Genomic DNA, 8,772 nt, shown 5'->3' on the forward strand with positions numbered 1-8,772 from the left:
CATGAGTCATAGTTTATAATCCACAGGAACGCAATGACGATAGCTCGCATTGCCTTTTTTGCCACATGCAAATCTACTCATCGCTTTGTGTATGTTGCGCCCGCCTAGCGATTTAAATGCAAAACAGCAGATCAGCACGTACGAGTGATTAGTATGCTGGTAATATCCATACACTTAAGGTCATTAGAACAGATAAACACATGCAGCACATTTGGCGAACGCTTTATGCTGGATTATCTGCTTTCTATTGCGGGGCAAAGAATGCTGTGAAACGTGAACAAGTCTCATATTTCCATTTAAATGCAACGACAGAGAATAATGAAGTGCTGTGTTCTTCAGAGAGAGAAGAAAGCTCCACGCTGACATGATTAGCCCTTTTTATCCTATGGGGGGACGGGGGGACGGGGGGACGGGGGGGGGGGTTGCTTTCTTCGAGATGGAGACATGCTAAACTGTGGATTGTGTTCAGCATCCACAGGCGACATTGGATTCGTTTGCATGACATCAATTCTTAATTTAATCCATTTAAACAATCGCTGTCGGTTATGTAACTGTAACTTTTCGGGCAACATAACGAGCCCAACTGATGCGCGTCATAATAACATATGCCAAAAGTCGGCGTTGAAGGTTCTGACACAAAGGAGATTTGCATTGCTTCTAATACTGCTGTTTTCAAATACTTTACGGTAAAAAAAAAAATCGGAACATGAAGGAACCTAGAGATAAAGTTAAAGTTAGGTGGGGATCAATGAGGGTTGCAATGCGGTGGAGGCAAATCCAAAGTCCAACAAAAACACAGATCCATTATATACTGTAATACGTGCAGGTTTGTAAGAGCACCTTTAGTTTCGTTTCAGAATCAAAAAAAATTTTTTTTAATGGGATGCTTCGCTACAAAATACTCCCACAAAAGTGATTGCAAACAAGATTTGTAGTAGTAGTAGTAGTTTTCTTAACAAATTTGTTAACGAAAATGTTGCACAAATGAGCAGACCATGAAAAAAAAAGACTGAAAACTTGTTATTTCCAGGCCTAGCAGACATGTTGCTTATCCATAAAATTCATGGAGGTCATAGAAAATACTAGATGTAGTCGTTTTTGTTGTGGGATGCATTCATTTCAGCGTTTGATATCGTGGTAGCTGATCACATTGACTGAAAAATAGAAAATTACTTCACCGGGACAAGAAGCGGAAGTGACTAACTAGCTTTTTAAAAAATGTTATCTCGAAGCTGCTTTTTTTTCTTTTCTTTTTTTTACAAATTAAATCTGTTAGCTGCTTCAAACGCTATTTGTCATGTTTGAGTCACAAAAGCGGAAGTGACTAACTAGCTTTTTAAAAATGTTATCTAGAAGCTGCTTTTTTTTTTCTTTCTTTTTTTACAAATTAAATCTGTTGGCTGCTTCAAACGCTATTTGTCATGTTTGAGTCACAAAAGCAAATCATTATAAGTTGACAGTCTTTGTTTAATAAATCACACACAAAATAGATCACGTTTAGATAACATGTACTACTGATTGCAATTGTCCGCCAGTGATGACAAGCGGCACAGAAAACGGATATGGATGGATGAAGTTGTATTATTGGATACTATTATTGTCATGTTACAAGAAACGACGGTACTCCTTTTTCTTTTTATAGTCAAATCATTGCTCAGATTTTAATATCGGTGAGTTTACGGTCCGCTACATTGCATTATGGCTCTCTGCGGAATGCCTTCACTCACTGTAAAAGTGCAAATCTGTCTAATCAACCTAACGGTGTCAAGTGGCTCCGTTCAAGTGTATGACGATAATTATTTTTGTAAAATGCAACAAACGAAATCAGATGTCGGGGATAAACGAGTACATTGGCATGAAACCACACAAGAGTCCGTGTGATTATCCAATTTCTAAATGTGGCAATTATGAACACATCTAGCATACAAAGGTGGTATTTGTGATTTAAAAAATGTATGTTAACTACAATTATGCATTTAAACTGAGTATTAGATGTTACTGTTATAAAACTGACTGCAGTACGCACTAAGGACAAAATTCCTTAATTAATGTTTGGACCAGGAGCCATCGAATGCTTCCGATTTGTGGCAACAGTTTGGAAAAGGCTCTTGGCTGCTTCATTATAAATTAATACCCACTGCATCATGATTGAGCTGAAAAACGAAAATTTAACGCCTGTCATGGGTTTAACCAAGTCTTGGTTTGTTTATCACTTAAAAGTCATATTCCGCGGCAAATCCTTTGTGAATAATTATAGCGTTTGAATGTAAAGTGTCTCAGTGGTAATGTTTTTTTTTTTGCGCAGGCACTGTGATATACAGTATTGCTCTAAAAGGGTCAAGCCAACCTCGAAAGAAAAATGGCAGCTATTCAAGTTGGAGAGAAAGCTGCTCTTCGAAACATTTCATCATGGACATTTGAATATCAGGCAACCTATAAGGGACAAAGCGAATCGAGCAGATAGTGATCTCTGAGGGGGTTCTGCGCAATGAAGTAATCTAAATGCATTTCTTGCCTGACACAGCACACTTTCAACAGTGCCTTCATTTGGTTTATAGAAATGTTGCCATTGCCAAAATGATCAATAACCCCATTAACAGCACCAAAGGAAAACACTCTCTCCAGCTCCCTCCAGGGTGCTCTTCTACCGGCCTTAGTCTGGGAATTTGAATGGATAAAATGTGTCCACTTTAATATACGAAGGCTTCTCAATTCGAGCCTGAATGGTTCGGGGTGTCGAAGCATTAACGGCCTAATGAAACAAATCAGACAAGTTGCGGACAAGGCCATGATAAAACATTTCCAGAGGTTGTTCAGCCTATAAGGGACAAAGCTTTGCTTTTGTTCTAATTAAATTATGTTTCTTGAATCACTATTATTCGCTGTTGTTATACTGTTTAATTAAAGTCATTTTCCACTGCACTCGCTCAGTGAGGAGTCGCGCAGCAACGGGAATGGAACGGTTGCCGGCGTGCCCATATTTGGAAGTTCTGACGTAGAAGCCTACCAGGAAGTAAAAATGGGGATTTTGACGCTAAACCTTTATTCAAATTATTTTTTATTTAAATTGACAATGATTTTTAAGTCTCTTGAATTTGTAACAAACAAGAAATGTTATAGGATAATTAATATCCATGCGGAATTATATAAAAATAAAAAATAAAATAAAAATAACTATTGGAGCTACCCGAATGTTATTGTTTATGTTATGCCCCCCCCCCCCCCCGTTTTTAACTCTTTGACTGCCAAAAACGTTAAATAACGTTTCGTAAAATCCTATGGAGGAGTGCCAAAGACGTTAAAAGACGTTTTTTTTCAAAACAGGTGAAACTAACCATTTTCTATTGTTGATTACTCAAAAACGGAATAAGGTAGAAACAAACTTTTTTTTTTTCTGATGGAAGATGAGAGTCCAATCTTGTTTTGGCAGTATGTGTGTTTCCATAGTCCAAACACATAATTTTCTATGGACCTTGAAAGATCAGTCAAAATGCTTAAAATCGGCTGGCACCCACGGCATCCCTTTTCTGAAAACGTCTGGCAGTCAAAGAGTTAATTGTTTTGTTTTTTTAAACTTTATTATGTGATTCATGCAAATTTGATTGACTGGTATTTGTATTATTCGTCTATGTTCAATAAATGCTAAATTAAAAAAAAGATAGATTTTGAAACTGGTTGGCAAAAAATTTCTGCAATATGGACTCCCGCAACAAGTGTATATGTTCGTCATAACCAGGTACGGCTGTAAATTACGGTATTATATTTTGTTTTCATTTCAGAGCTGGCACCATTAAGAATCTAATTTATTAATTTTACATTTTCCCTCTACTAAGTCAATTCCAATTTCCCTCAAATTCATTCTAATGGACTGGAAATGCAAAACATAACGTGAATAAAAATATAGCATAGATTTGCTTGGTCAACCACACTTGCTGTGCAAAAATGGATAATGCTGACCAAACAAACTTTTGCAGAACTGCATTTGTTGCCGTGTAATATAAATGAAGAGGCTATGAACTTTCTTTGGAGTGTTTGGCTATTCAGGCGATTTTGTCATTGCTTTGGCGCATCAATTACATTTAATGTGGATTCCCTTGCATTTATCAGTGATTCAATAACTGTCCAACAACAGCAAAGGTCATCATTGGGGGCCAAGTGGAGCTGGGCTGTTCACAAAGAATTCATCCACCATCCACTTTCAATCATGCCTATCCTGCTTTGGGCAAAAGGGAGACTACACCATGTACTGGGTAACAGTCAATCACAGACTTCATAGAGACAGGCAACCTTTCACGCTCGCACTGGGTGTGAATTGAACCCTGACTGCGCAGAAGTAAACTGCTCTGCCATCAGTGACTGACAAATAGTACTGATTTTTTCATTGTCAAAGTTCACAGTTTTGTATCGGGAACCTATCTAGCTCATTCACTGCCATTGACGGCTATTGACGTCAAAAATTCATTTGAACTATTTCTATTAGTTAAATTTTTTTCCACTTTTGTTAACAAGAGTATCAAAACCTAGAATTTTTTTTTTATTGTTCATTTAGAACAGATATAAAACGTATGATTAATCGTGAGTTAACTATTGAAGTCATGCGATTAACTACAATTAAAAATTGTAATCGCCTGACGCTATCAAAAAAAAGATTATTAATAATTAGGAGCGTCAGGCGATTCAATTTTTAAATCGTAATTAATTGCAAGGCTTCACGAGTTAACTCGTGATTAATTGCAAATTTTATATCTGTTCTAAATGTACAATTAAAAAAAAAATCTAGGTGTTCATACTCTTGTTAACAAAAGTAGAAAAAAAATTTAACTAATAGAAATAGTTAAAATGAATATTTGACGTCTATAACCGTCAATGTTAATGATTTGGCCCCGATAAGAAACGTAATCCTCAATGTGAAGTTGTCATCAGGCAGTGTATTATATGTTTTAGTGACAGACACACTGCTGAGGATGAGAAGGCTGTAGGATACTAAAAGATGTCTGCCAGACGCTCGGGCAGCAGGAGAGGCACAAATCGATTTCTTTCAGGACACCACAGAGAGTGTAAGTGGATGAGGGCCTCCCTAGCAAAGCTGTTATTAATTAATAGAGTCTCAAGAGGGGATTGCATGATATGATTCTTGCCTCAATACCAAAGCAGCCAATGACGGAGCTCATTCCGTAGCACACGTCCATCTGGGATGGATGCTACAATTACAGCATAGTGTGTGTTTAATAATAAATATTCTAATCTAGAACTGAAATATTGAACATCAAAATGCTGAGTAACTGCATCGTAATGCTCATCAGTACATACATACATAAGACAGACATGTGGTTTACAAACATTTTGAAATAGAGAAAAGGGATTTAACTCATTCCCTGCCATAAATTAATTTAACTATTTCTATTAGTTTTACATTTTTTCCCACTTTTGTTAACAAGAGAATGAAAACCTAGATTTTTTTATTGTATATTTAGAACACATATAACATTTTTGATTAATCGTGAGTTAACTAGTGAAGTTGTGCAATTAATTACAATTAAACATTTCAATCGCCTGAGGGCCTAAAAAATAGTTTTTTCTTTTTTAATCTTTTTTTAATTAACTAGTGAAGTCATGCGATTAATTACAATTAAAGAATTGAATTGCCTGACGCCCCTAATTTTTTTTTTTTATCTTTTCTTTTTTTATTATTAATAAAAAAGTAACTAGTGAAGTCATGCGATTAACTACAATTAAAAAAATATAATCGTCTGACACCCCTAATTTTTTAATAATCTTTTTTTCTTTTCTTTTTTTGATAAAAAGGAAATTTTAATCGCCTGACGCCCTTAATTTTTATTAATCTTTTTTTTAAATAAAATAAAATAAAATATTATTTAAAAATTAGGGGGCATAAGGCGATTACATTTTTTTATTGTAATTAATCGCATGACTTCACTAGTTAACTCACGATTAATCACAAATTTTATATCTGTTCTAAATGTACGATATATTTTTTCTCTAGGTTTTCATACTCTTGTTAACAAAAGTGGAAAAAAATCCAGAAAGTCGGGTCAAATTGACCCATAAAGTGGATCAGTCCATTTTTGATCCATAATTGGGTTACTTTTAACCCAACTGTTTTTACGTTGAGTGTAGTTTAAGCGGGGTTATAATTTTTACAGTGTACAATGGAATGGAGCATACAAAGCCTCCCTCCTTGCAGCTAAGTGACAATAAGAGCCATCGTCACATTGCATTCAACCACCACTGTATTTTTAAATTAGCAATGATGCCCATCGTGCCGTTTATCATCTGAAATAGAAACAGATAATGACCTAATTGCACGCAATTGCATGTCTTATACGGGAAATGTGCATGTAAAAATGAATTATTATTGACTTAGGCCCTGTGATGTGAACGCGTGGCTTTTTAATATTAGTAAGCCATGGATGTGGGAGAGCAATTTCACGCTTGCAACCGCCCAATCGACTGCATCATAATGTATGGTCTCTGTCAGCCTTCATCAGGACCTCCTTATTCAGCACTGTTACATTCACCTTCATAGGTGCAGACAATGCCAACTTCTTTCTGCATTGTCAATGGTTTGTATTTCTATCTATGTTTAACCACCTCAAACTCAAACTTCCGCAAAAAAACTTTTTTTTTTTTTACTGAGTTTTTCTGCTTTCATGATTGGTTACTTACTGTAGTAATTGTGTAAATGAGTGCTTTTGTGTCATTCTTTTATTCAACCAGTTAAGAAACTCATTGGGATTAAATATCTCTTTTCCAAGAGTGACCTACAACAGAAAAATATAGCTTGAGTTAAAAAGATGCATGCAAATTGTTACCTCAATTTTTCAAGTTTGGTCAACATTTCAGTTTTTAGACTTTACATTTACTGTTGACCAACTTAAAAAAAAATAAATGCTTCAATTGGTAACACATGATTTAATTTAATCAATCCAAAGTTGTTTTTTAACACGTTTTTGGGTTTGAATGGGTTAACCAAAAACCTGTAAAAATATTTTTAATACTTTGTCCTTCACTGCCAAAAACATTCTTACACGTTTTTTTATGTTTTTTTTTTTATGCAAAGGAATTCAGAAGGCTTTGATGCAACTTCTGACATGATGTCTTGACTTAAAGTAATGGTAGTTATAAAAAAGCCACAGCCATGTTGCAACAAGCTCTTTTTGACAGTGTTTTCACCAGGAATGTGAATATTGATTAAATTTATCTATATTCTAATGCTAATTGCTGCAAATTGGAAACAAATAGAACATTTTCTGATGAAAGAAGAGACTCTAATTGTTCTTTTGGTAGGTTCCATGTTTTTATAGCAACAGATGTGAGCAATGCAAAATCAGTCAAAATCCAGTAAAATGGGTTGCTTCAGTGAAAATGGCTGGGAGGGAATGAGCTCATTAAACTTAATATATTTACTTTGGATTAATTTAATTCATTATTACCTTTGGATTAATTTAGAGTGAATAAATTAATTTGAATGAATTTATACTAAATTAAACTTAATAAATTCACTTTTAATGAACTTAATTTAATTGTGCGTTACCAAATGAAGCATTTTTTTAAGTTGGTCAACAATTCAATTTGTAATCTTTAAATGGTTTGATATTTCAGTTTTTAGAGTCTAGCCGACATGATGAACTGCTTGTAAAATACTCTCTTTCTCACAAATAACTGTCAACCAATGATTATACAGTATTTAGACAATTAAAAATGTTCATCTGGAGTCTATCTAGCACCTTCCATCTCCTTTTCGGCTCATGTTCATTTTACCAATATGCATCCTGACATGGTGCTAACTTTGTGACCCACTTTTGAGCAGGTTGAAGATTCTGTGGGTCAAGTGCAATTCTGAGGCTACTGATGTAGTGCCTGCAGGAAATAGACGAGCAGAACAGAAGCGTCTGCAAATTTGAGGTTGACGCTTGAAGCTGTCCTACCACCAGAGACCAGACAAATTACTCCGGGCACATGGATTGTATAATTTTCTGATGGACTAAAACTGTGGAATGCTAATATTAGGACTGGCTGGAGAAGTGCATATTGTCTAGTTACAAATTTTGGTCTCTCGACAAATGCATCACTTCTATACATTATACATTCCTTTGCTCCCGACATTTAAAAAAAAAGAAGGCATTTTCATATGACTGCAAAAAAATGTATGTCACTGGAGGGGAGCAACAGATTGTGTCACTTTTCTCTGCCGGAGCTTTGCACTTGAAAAGCAACGATCGTATGATATGCTGTCACACAGCATATCAAATATTGCTTGTTTTAAAAGGTGCCGATTTGTTGCAAAGTACTCCTTGCGTGGCCTTGTTTCTCTTTTCTCTTCCACTCAGGCAAAATGTGTGGGAGAAAAGACTTAAGGTGCACTGCATGGTGGAGGAGTATGTTGAGGTTATTCGTGACTCTTATAACTTGGAGTCGTCGCTCCTTCACCACATTATTGATGAGCAAAGCATCTCACATGCAACAACTAATGAACACTTGAATAGCAGACATGTTTTGAAAGCGGATACAGAGTTGTATTGTTAAGACGACTGTCGGAAGACGTGTCTGAGTGGGCACATGGTGTAGTACCTGGACTGACCTGTGAGAGGCAGTATGTTGCCACAACCCTTAAAATGTGTCAGGATAATGTTAAGAGATGTGCAATAGTCTGATTTCGGCTGGAAAGGGGTGTGGGAATCGGGTTCAAAATGGTCCCGATTTTCTTGAATAATTAACATGACATCATACTCGGCATTTTGAAGGTTTCCT

The sequence above is a fragment of the Vanacampus margaritifer genome, chromosome 4 (assembly GCF_051991255.1).
Source record: "Vanacampus margaritifer isolate UIUO_Vmar chromosome 4, RoL_Vmar_1.0, whole genome shotgun sequence".
Taxonomy (NCBI): Eukaryota; Metazoa; Chordata; class Actinopteri; order Syngnathiformes; family Syngnathidae; genus Vanacampus; species Vanacampus margaritifer.